Source organism: Meleagris gallopavo, chromosome Z (assembly GCF_000146605.3).
Source record: "Meleagris gallopavo isolate NT-WF06-2002-E0010 breed Aviagen turkey brand Nicholas breeding stock chromosome Z, Turkey_5.1, whole genome shotgun sequence".
Classification (NCBI taxonomy): Eukaryota; Metazoa; Chordata; class Aves; order Galliformes; family Phasianidae; genus Meleagris; species Meleagris gallopavo.
The window spans coordinates 23,190,308-23,202,415 of record NC_015041.2 but is presented as its reverse complement, the minus strand read 5'-3'; positions in this window follow the sequence as shown (position 1 = coordinate 23,202,415).

Genomic DNA, 12,108 nt, shown 5'->3' with positions numbered 1-12,108 from the left:
AGCAGTATAGTATACACTGTCCCACAGCTGACTTCCTCTGCTCTGCATTCCCAGTGGCAGTGAGCAGCCTGAGTTTTGTAGGGTGCCAGCAAACTTATGTTTCCATAAATTTAATAAACGAGACTGGTGAAATCTGCACGCATCATGGGAGAGCCAGCTGTGGGCAGGTATCATTGTAAATCACGATCATTTAGAGTGACAGTGAGTAAGAAAAACAATTATCTTCTTTATAAGAGATTTCCATTGCACACAAGAGAGAAGGGATGAGGACAGAAGAGGGCACAGAATGTCTTTTATTTTCTGCATGAGTGACAGAAAGCTTAAAGGACCCAATGCTGGGTTTGCTTGCTTCTGATGTTACGTGTGATGGCTATGGCATGGGTTCCAGGCTCTGCTTCTTACTATGGAGTTGTTTTTCCAAAGCCCTTAATCCTGTGTAGTAGCAGAGGTTGGTTGGGTTGATACTGTAGTAATGAGAATGGGCCAAGTACTGCAGTTTATCTGTCGCAGGCTTTTCTTGTACCAAATATGATGATATGTGCTCCCTTCTCATACATCTTGTTTATATGGGAAATGTTGATTTGTAGAAACAAAGTTGTAGAAGAGCTAACTTCTATAATGTAGTTTCTGATGTCCTGAAATGGTACAGAAAGAGAATTCAACCATGCGGGTGTTTTTTGTTGTTGTTGTTTATTTACTTGTTAGTTAGTTAGTTAGTTAGTTAGTTAGGTTTTTTTTTAAGTAACTTACAGATGATTGCAAAAGCCTTCAGAGCTCTGCAGGAAAAAAAAGTGCCTGATTCTCTGCATTTGTAGGAGAAAATTGGGAAGATAACAAATGAAAGGTCCTGTAAAATAATTTTGTAGTGCTTGGATACTGGTAATATTTAGCTAAAGGACTGAGACAAGAATAGAGTAAGTAGTTTGCTCAAAGAAACAAAGATGAAATTGGAAGAAACTGACTAGTTACATATCTGTTACAGACTGCAAGTCAAGCAGTCTCTTAACTGGACTATGCTAACTTTAGCATCCATAAGAAAATAGTCTTGCAAATATAATTCTGTGTAATGATGGAAACTATATTAATTTTACAACTGGACTATCTTTCTAATAATGGTACTGATTATCTACAGTACGTTTCCCTCCAGCTGACAGTCTGTATACATTTTCATTAGTGTGTTTCTGGTTGGCAAAGTAAGGATGTAAATGTCTTTTATTGTAAAAATAGTGAGACCGATCCAAATTCTTTCATGGCAGTGGAGAGACTTGAACAGATTTCAGTAGTTTTGGGCATGGTACTTCTCACCAGTCTTTCATATAATTAAATAATACAGGAGTGTTTTTCCTTCTGGACAGAAGTGACTTTCTTGGAGATGGTGCTTCAGCACATTGCTAATCAAAAAGTCAAAATTTGCTCTTAGTGGTTGCATGGGCATAAAAGAAGATGTGTTGTCACATGTCCTCCTCTTGTTTCTTACAGATTTAAATGCATCACAGATCCAGGGTCCCCAGGTGGACAGTCCAAACCATGGATCCGTTCAGCCACCACGAGTGGAAGCGTTGCTGCTGAACCACCAGCCTGAAAGCCTGCAGGATGCAGAAAGTGGAGATGGAGGGGAGGAGAATATTGTTTACCTCTGATGGCTCATTGTCTTATTTCAATAGCACTTTGGAAATATAATTGTGTTTGGTTTTCTAAATGTTTGTAGTTACTCTCTGTATGACCAAGTGGCTTTAAGGATAGTATTTAATATCCAATGCAAGATTTTCTCAATGATAAATATAACAATTAAGTTATTTTGGAGCCTTTTTTATAATCTTTAATTTATGATGTGATTTCAAATGCTTTGCAAGAAGCAGTGGGTAGCAAGGGAGATGTAGCATTTTGGAATTGCAAAGATGCCACCAAGAGCGATGAATGTGACTGTTCCATTTCTCTGGAGTCTTCTTTTGAAAAGGGCAAACTAAGAGAGATGAGCCTGCTGTTTGGGATTTCAGGGTATGGATCAGTAGCCTTCTAACTATAGAGATACTATGTGAAAAGACAGCAACTCATGAATTGTAACTATAATCTCTTCTGAAATGTGCTATGTACCCTTAATTATTGGGCTGTTTTTCTTATCCCTTGGCTCAGCAACTGCTTAGAAGGGGATGTTTTTTATGGTATCAATGTAATTGCTAGTAAGTGTTTGTTCATGTCCCAGAGCTTATCACCGTTTTGGTACTATTGCCAAGCTCTGTGCAGAGATGCTGTTATGTCAGTTTGTTATTGTATTATAACTTATTTCAGTATATGCTCTCATGCATTAAAATTTAATGGATGAAACTCCGCTGGTCAAAGGAAGAAATAGGGGATAAATAGAATCACAGAATCACGTAATCATAGAATCATAGAATGATGTGGATTGGAACTTAAAAACCACCTACTTCCAACCCTCTTGCCATGGGCTGGGCTGTCACCCACTAGATCAGATTGCCCAGGGCCCCATCTGACCTGACCTTGAATGCTTTCAGAGAAGGGGCATCCACAGCTTCTCTGGGCAAAATAGTAGGCTTTCAGTTTGATCGATCCCTTTGGAAACTGCTGCTTTCCCTTCTGGGAGCCAGCTAGCTTCCTGCGTTCAGGTTTATGGGATCATCAGCATTAGGTAGTAAGAAATAAAGCCTGTTTTATATCTTTTGTCTTTCAGAAATATCTGTATAATTTCACTGAATTTAATAAATGCTCCACGCCTTTCTGCAAAACTGTAACTCTGTTGCAATGCTGGGTCTTCAAAAGAAATTTGAAAGCAGGAGGAAAAAACTTAAATCACCTTGTCCACTTCCTGTGTTTGCTGCAGTGCTGCATTCCAGGCACCTCAGCTGGTAAAACCAGGAGCAGGCATGTCCTGCAGCAACACGGAAGGAGCACAACTGTGCCGCTCTGGGTTAGCTCGTGGCTTATGGCACAGGGGAGGGCAGGGTTGTTTGCATAGATGTGAAGGCTTTCTGCAAAGCTTCACATTGTGCAAGATCTGCAAGGAGCGCAAGCTTGGATAGCAGATGTTTGTCACAAGGGTTTCTTGTTGTGGAGGCTTCTTTTTCAAGGCTGTTGTGCTGTTTGAGAACATTCAGAAGCAGTGCTTTCTGAGTCGTTTCTGTGCTATCAGAATAGCTGGTTGGTTGATGTCTTGGGCTAACAGTGGAGCAAACAACATTTCCTGTGAATAGATCTTGTTTCCCAGATGCTGTTAGCTGATGTGCCAGTCTCACTGTGGAAAGATTGGGCCTGCAAGTGTATTTTTCAGTTTCGATTTCCAGGCCCCTACTCACCCGCACTGCTTTGGCATCTCTGTATGAGAAACAAAACAAAACAAAACAACAAAGCACCATTCTAGAATTTCAGAAGGTGTCTTATGTGCTTTCCATTTTACAGCTAGACTAAAATTATACAGCCTCTTGTTAGAGATCTTGCAGACCACAAGCCTCACTTCACTGATCATCAGTGCAGATGGGGCTGCTGTCTGCACAGCTTTTTTAGCTTTCGCAAAATTTCTGAACAGCCATCTCAGTCCCTGGGATGCAGTATGTCTTGGGATAAGCACATTGCCCTGGTGGGAATTTAGGAAAAATTAAGAAGTTTCCTCCACAGTTGCTCATTCTGCTTTTTATTATGCCTTTGCTGTAGCATCTGGTGCTGGTTGCTGTCAAATCCAAGCTGCTGGATGGATAGCTGCTGTCCCAAACCAGTGTGGGAATTGCAGTGTGGCAAGGAGAGAGAGAGAAAGGGAAGATTCTGCTTCTCTCATCAGTTTAATGGGGGGTTGGGAGTTGAAAAGCCACTGAGCTGTTGTGCAAATTTCTCAAGTCCCCTAATATCAGGCAGCATCGTATTTTGCTCACCTGTGTTTACAGTAAAACTTAAGGCACTTGGGGAAGGCAAAGGCAGGAAACAGGTGGCTTCTAGATTTAGGTATTTTAATTGTATAAGATGTTTAAACTACAGACCAGTATGATCTCGGCAGGTGTTCTTTATAACAAGATGTATTATGAACCCCTGAACTCTGTCCATTATTCAGGCATTTGTTAATACATAGCAGAATTTAAATGAAGCCCCAGAGAGACTCAGTCATTTTAGGAGGTTGCATTTTCAGTCACTGTCAGTCATGTATTAATGATTCCTACTCTTTTCTAAATAGAAATATATATTCAGAAGTACTTTCTACCCCTCAGCTTCATTATTCTCCTTTGAAATGGGTATATTCACATGGCCTGTTGTATTTTTTTTTAACTTTTACTGCATATTGTGTTTGCTTTTTTGATATGCTTGTCAAGACATTTTGTCTGTGAAAGCTCAAAATTGAATTTAGTCATTTGTTTCTGTGTTGAAATTAAAGAAACAAGTGCTTTACTGCAAATCTCCACTACACTGGGCTGGGCTTTCTCTTTGTTCCTTTTATTAATGCTATTCCATCCTTAACAAAGAGGGCTTTCTTCACTGTGATGTCTAGACTTTGTCCAGCACTTTCTCCTCAATGTTCCTGCTACTAGTAGTGCTGCCATATTTCACAGCTTTAGAAGTTCACAGCAAACCTTTTTTCATCAAATTTTGTAAGATGATAAAGAAAAGGTCTCAAGCTTACAGCGAGCTGAATCAACAGCTTTAGAAGCATGCGCTCAGTTACTTACAAGATGAGGCCAGAATAGAGCAAGTGCTTCTCTTGGATGTTGTTTAGAGCGTTAGGGTAAACTCAGCTGCAGTTTTAGAGACTTTTCACTAAGCTAGTCCATGCACAGATGTGATTTTCAAATGTCCACAATAAATACAGATTAGGCTCTCAGCAAAACTCCTTGAAGATTATTTATAAAGATGAATTCTAATAAAAAATCTCTTAATGTTTGGCACATAAACAACATTAATCATTTTGCTTACTGTGACCTATTGGCTGCATTGGTTTGTATGTTGTCCATAAAAAAACTAGCAAAATGTTAATCTGCATCCCAGTTAAGTTGATGCAAATCTGTAGTAACGTGCTGTAACGTTGGTAAAATCATGTTTGTGGAGTTGTCTGTTCAGAGAATATCCAAGAGGCTGTGCTGTGGTCAGTAACTTTCCTGGAAATGCCAGTGATTGAATTCTGAATGCAAGTGAAAATTGCTGATGAAGTAGTTCTCAGATACCTCCTAATTAATATTCTGTTTGAAAAGAATTGCAGACCCAAATCCTAGAGAAGAGTCCTCAATGTTCCCGTTTTATGTATGAGGTAGAAATGGCATAGGTTATGGGTCATCAGCATCCTGTAAAAGGTTGGATGACTGCTCTTTCTGTTACTGAATTGTCGTCCTCAAGACTTTCTTGCCAAAGTAATTGGTTGTGTTTGTTTTTTTTTCCTGTCAAAAACCTGTATATGGAAGCACTGCAGAAAAAGCTGTGAATATTCTCAGCAATCGTAGTCATGACAACTAGATGTTAGCCTTCAGCATGTTTCACTTTCTGCCCAGTTCTGAGTTGCAACTACAAGGATGGCTTAAATTCGGTGTCTTGAATGATTGCACAAAGGCTTCCTTTAGTTGGTATGAAACTAGATCATTCATTTCTTCAATTTAAAGGAAAAACCTCACAACATATCCTTGCTAGCAAGTTACCTAAGTAATTATCATTAATACTGTCCATTGTTCTGCAAAAATGCATCATAAAATAGGCAGCTAGGCTTTTTGTATCAGGAGATTACCAGGGATCAAGAGGATCATGGAGGAATTTAAGCACGTTCTGTAGGCCACAGCAGTGAAATACTCCATACTGTCATCTGGGAATGTCAAAGTTTTTCACGGACATGTAAAGCAGTGTTGATGGCAGCTCAATCCAAGTCAGTAGCTGTCTCCAAAATTCCTCAGGAACATTTCTTAGGATTCAGCTACATAGATGTTCCTACCTTTTCTTCAGATAACTCACTCTCAGGCCCCACTAATGACAACCCAGCCCCTCACACAGAGGGACTCAGCCTCACAGAGATCTGCAGCTCCTACTGAGTTCTGAGGTTGGGACTCAAAAGATCACAAAGGGAAGAAAAGGAAGATGAAAAAAACATTCTGGATACAGAGGATGCAGGAAGACTATATCCTATCTCTGGGATGTTTTCTAAACTCCATAATGTAACAAGCTTTTCCACTTGGGGAAAAAAACAGTAATTATTGAACTGCTTATTGTTTGTGAGTTTGATAATTTGAGAATGGTTAAGTTTGATATTTTGAAAACCAGTGCCTGACAGAGTGAGAATCAGATATCTACGAAAGTGACAGTGAATGGTGCAAGTTGAAACAAAGAATTTCTCCTCTGGAGGATGTTTATCACACTCAAGGAAACTTTCTTAACAGCTTTCTATAACATTGTCAAATCATGCCTAAAGGAGCTGTGCAGAGCTGTGAACCTTTCAGTCACCTGTGCTTATCATTGCTCACCAAAATGCTCCGCATGGATGAACTATCTCAGGAGCTGAATAGATTGTCCCCAGCCCTCCTAGGTGAGTGGAATGACAGTACCCCAGAATCAGCAGCCCTAGGTGGACATTCAGGTAAATATGCAAAAAACACGTGAAATTAGTGTCACTTCTGGCTGAAGTATGTAATATCCAACCTGCAGTGAAACAGTCCCTTTTCTACTTGCTCACAGTTGGCCTAGCAATGCTGAGAGTTAATTATAGGCCAGATGGAAAAAACTAATTAAAGCAAATAAACTAAAGTAAATTCTATGAAATATCCTCATCCAAACCCAATCTAGATACAAAGGCAGTGGAGGGTAGCCATTATCATCCTCTAGGGCCTCTCTGCCACTTTTGATGCTTTTGACTATGTGTTATTGATGCCTCACTTGTGCAAGGAGCAGGGTTTCAGGGCGAGGTGCTCTGGTTGTCAGTGAAGTGGATAACATCAGAGGGAGTCAAACTGCTGTTCTGCTGATGTTGCTTTCCTTTCAGAGTTGCAGGTGCCAGCTGTGGTCTGATTTAAAACCAGCATGGTTGATTGACAAGGTTGCCCAGACTTCATTAAATTATCTCCAAGTGCTTCATTCTTAAGTAATATTGAAACAGCTTGTATCTCAATGAAGGCTGGACAGTGGCAATGCTGCAGGCAAAGGAAGGACTCTGAGGCTACAAAGCTAAGGTGTGGCCTCCTTTGAAGTACACATCAAATCAGTCATTTACTTTGAGATCTGGGAGTGCTTCTGGACGCTGTATAGACAGAAAAGTCTTGCGCATAGCTTTATTCCTTCTTCAAGATGGCTTGGAGACTCTTTCCCACCATGGAGGTGATGTCCTGGACTCAACTGGCCTCCAGGTTGTATCTAGACAAGCGATGTATAAAATTTCTCATCAGTAAGTCATGAGTTGGAAATGCCATTGCTGCTGTTGAATGCTGTGGCATGTATCTTAAGCAAATCTGACTAACTTCAAGATGCTGCCCAAGGTTTCTGTTGGAAGGTTTATCAAGATCAGTTTTCTTTAAGTCCTCAGTATGTATGTAAAGCTTGAGGACAGAGAACAAGGTAGGTGCTTTTCTACTTCTGGAATTGCATTATTTTTTTACCATAAGGTGAAGTAAGTGGCACAGAAAGCTAACTTTGTGTATGGCCGATCCATGCATGAGTTGTAGGTGATCTATGGGGCTATATATATAATGGCTATCATGGGTCTGTCAGCAACACAGTGCATCCAAAAACCTAGCTGAGAGAGCAACAAGCTGTTTGATGCCATTGAGGCTTGGATCACCGGTGGCTTTAACAGTCCTGCTTTAACACAGGAGAGTAGCAGGGCCTCAGAGGAACCTCTGAATCACACAGACCACCCACCTATTTAGCTGTCATCCCTGTGGTGCCTACCTAGAGCTGAGTTGGTTTGTGCAGGTTGCAAAAGGTGGAACAGCACTGGGAGACTGCTCGCAGTACCCAAGGCTGAATGCTGACTGCTGAAGGGTATTTCACAGTATAAAGTAATTAGTAGTGAATGGTAAGACTCCTCAGCTGTTTCACTAGAAGTCTCAGTTTGCACACTGGCTCAATTTCTGACTCAAGCTGTTTTCATTCTATTTATAGCATAATTGTTCAGGAAGATCAGGAGAACAACTTTCAAAGACAGCATATCAGCAATGTGGGAAACCACCAAAAAGAGGAGAAACGTTTTAACATATTTGCAAAGGCTTAGTCACTCCTGCTTGTCCTGCAGGCAGGACTGTGTCATAGTCCTATAACCGAATGCCCTGTGAGATGACAAGGGCTTCAAAATGCTTCTCAAATATTCTGAACATGCAACCTGAACACTCAAAATTTCCCCCATTCTGAGAAATTTGGAGAAATTCCCCAGAATGCAGTCCTTCCATCTATAATTTCAATTAAATGTAACTCAATTAGTGTTTACTGCTTAATTTCCTGATTGCTTTCTGATAAGCAGAAACATTTCCCTAAACATTGCTCAGAAGTTTCCAACCTATTATTTCTATAACTTCTGTCAGCGATTCTTGGGTAATTATAAAGATGGGCCTGAACATAAAAGAGATCCAAGGGCCTTCAGATATTTGGAGCATGCAGACCTTATTCTGAACTTGAAAGACTCAAACTGTTCCACTTCAATGCTATATTTTTCAAGCTTAGGTTATGAGCAGTCAGTCAAAGTGATACCAATTCAAAAATTATCAAGGAATACCACAGGACAACAGCTTCTATACAGTATTTAGGAATATAGTGATGAAAAAAGTCCACGTGGGAATTCTATGAAATTACACTATAACAATAATTTATTATTTGATTGGAGTTTCAGTGCTGAAAATTAAGCTTGATGTAATCACTTCAGGAATTCATGGCAGGAAGGATCATCTCTGTCTACCGCAGCCTTTGCATTGACCGAGCTGTGAAGCATGATATTGCCCTGCCTGGTCCTGCTGGACTTGCCGAACGCTCCTGGAGATGCTAGGTTTTGCCCTTAGGTCCTTCCTTATGCTGTGATCAGCCCCTAGCACAAAACCAGGGTACTCTGCATCCTTTCCAGAAGACATATACCCTAGGTTCCTGTCACTAGGAGTAGACGTGCTGACCTATGGGCCTGACCTGCTGCCACAATATTGAGGATGATTTCTCCATGCCACTGGTGTCCCCTCCGTGCTAAAATGAGAAGTTCTTGTGAACTGCAGAGTAGCTGTGAACTGCCCACATCGCACAAACAGATTTTCTGTTACTTTGCCCTCTCAGTCACTCATTAAAGGCATTTGACAGGGATATGAAGCAGTGAAATGCCTTCTGAAATGTAACATCTCTGTGAAAGCTCAAAATTCATTTCTATTTTTACAGAGCAACAGGGGTCAAATATGGTTATAATAACTAACAACATGTGTGTTATTTAATCTTCAAAGAAAGTATTACCTTTAGAGGTCCATAATTTACTCAGTAAATATTGTTCTCTTACTTCAAAAGGAAGCAATAATTAGATTATCCGTGCACTCAGAGTAACGTTTAATTTGTACATACTTTCAGAGCAACACAATTTTCTGCGTACAATAGCAAAATCATTCTTTTCAACTCTGTCTGTATGCAGTCAGTGTTTAAAGTTGTAACTTAATACCCAGAGGAAAGATACAGCAGTTTATGAGATGCAAACACACAGAGGTTTTGCAAGCCAACATGCCCTTCCTTCTAGTTGTCACTAGTGTGCAGTCGTGGCCTGAAGTCACCTGCTCCTGCCTCCTTTCTCTCACTACAGCTGGGACCCTTCTCAAATAACTTGTCCTGTTACCCTGTTATTGGTTGGTTGATTTGTTTGTTTTTCCCACATGGGGATAATACTATGGACTCATGATTGTTCTTACAGGACAAAAAATGTTGGATGTGATTGTGGCCCCATATAGCTCCCTGCCCCAGCCTACCAGTGGAGCCTGTCCCCAGAGAAGCAGAGCTTCTTGGCCTTCACAGGGTTCTGTCGTACCCCTTTCTCTCGGGAGAGAGCTTTCTGGGCATAAGCAGGGTAGAAAACAGCAGGGATGGCTCGTGCCTCCCTCTGTGATTCTCTTCTAAGAGTTTTCATCCAAATGGCCTGCTGCAGGGTGCTGTGCTGGCTATGGGAAGGGCCATGTTGTCAGTGGGTCACAGTTGACCCATGGCTATCAGGACTCTTCTCCTGGGGGGTGTAGCATTTCATTCTTGACAAGAAAAAGGTCTTGAAGTCTAGCTAGAGGAGCAGTCCAACACCATCATAGTGAGATCCAGCTCAGTGCATCATTCAATGTAGAGAGAGATGTGCATCTAGAAAAAAGCTAGAGAGGATGTGGCCAAAAATGAGAATAGGGCTTCCCTTGCTAAATGAGTCACCAAAATATATTGCTTTTCCATTAGCTATAATAGCAACAGTAAGTGTTACTCACACATTCCCCCGGGGATTTAAATAATGGGGAGCACACCTTGCTAAAACATATGCTTGGAGTCTGCTGATAAAATATGAGAACGAGAGAGATAGGAAATACACCGAAAGGAAATGCCTTTTTGCTCTTGATATTTTCATAATTGCCCTTAGGATGGTTGTTGCAAGAGCAGGGTTGAAAAATATTCCTGATCATTTTCTGAAGCTTGAGAGGTTCTTTAAAACACAAACAAAAAAGGGGTAATGGGCTTCTGCCTAGCCTTTGAAAAAGACTGAGTCTGCTTTAACGTGACTTAGCTTGAGCATTATTATACATTTTAATGAGGTAATATATGTGGAGGGGTCAAGTAGAGCAAGGACTCATTCTGTTCCCATCAACCCCACCACTACAATGCTAACACAAACATAATCTGATGGCCACAATTTGAATAAAATATGTAGTGTAAGAGTTTCTATTGAATATTCTAAGTCAGGGGAGTCTGTTAAGCATTGTTGCCATGGGAACTACATGAAGGTTGGTTAATTAAGGATTGAGCAGATGCTGTGTAGTATGTAGTGTCATTTGTGCTTTCTACTTGTAATTAATATGCATGTGTGCCTGTGCCTGCATGTGTATGAATGAAAAACAAAGGAAAAGAAAGCAAACCACCTTGATTTATGTTACGGATAAAATGAATTATTGATATACAAAAAGTGATGTCCCTCTACATGCTGAAAATACAAATAATGAAAAAAAAGAGAGACTGTTAAAATTAGCCTGTATCTGGGTCATCATATTTCACATAAAAATGCCAAAATCAAACACACAAGCTTCCCTCCCTCTTCCTTCAAAATCCAGGAATTCTGAAGAGCTGGTTCACCTGTGAAATACATCAAAATTAAAGAGTAGCACTTAATGCTGGCTGACAAAGCTCAGATATATCATAGCTTTTGGGGGCATTTATATGTATACATAAATTTAAGCGTGCAAAGAGAGAAGGGAATCTTATGCAAGTGCATATGAATGTAAAGTGTAGGGTGTAGAGCTCCTGCTGAGCTCAAAAGAAGTACTGAAAAATAATTCCCAAACCTTCTCTCTTCCCCTTTGCTCAGTGAGGTTTGCTGTATGCCTATAATAGAACCTGAGATCGCTAAGACAGCACTGAATTCTTTCCTCTTTGCCTAACAGAGTGGGAACAGTGCCCAGTCATCTGGTGCTTCAGGACATGCATTGAGCTTCACAGGGTCAGTTACTTGGGAATAAGAGGCCACCCATGGAAAAGGCTCCATCCAGAGATTAAGGCCAGTAGCGGTCATCGTTTCTTCACCACCACTCCTGTTCTCCTGCTGCCACTGCACGGGGAGATGGATTGTCTGGAATTTTTGAAGCCTCACTCAGAAGCATGGGGGAGAAAACAAAGTAAGCTGTGCAATAGAAAAAATGTTATTTGAACATGATCATTTGAGCTGTTAGAAGTGGCAGTACGGTGCTCTGGGGTAGCTGTGGCTGACTGGTGAATACCTGCTTGGACTGGGACCACAGCTGGTTGAAAAATAAATGCAAAAATTGCTCACAGTGTTTCTTTCCCAAGTGCATTTCATTGAAAAAAAGCAGTCACCTCCTCAGAACTGCACACATTACCTACAATGAAAGGAAAATCTTTGCAATGTTTCCAGTTGAAATTCTGTGAAAGCCTCAGAGCTCCATGTTTTAAGGGGACAAGCATCCAGCTTTTCTTAATTAAAATAAA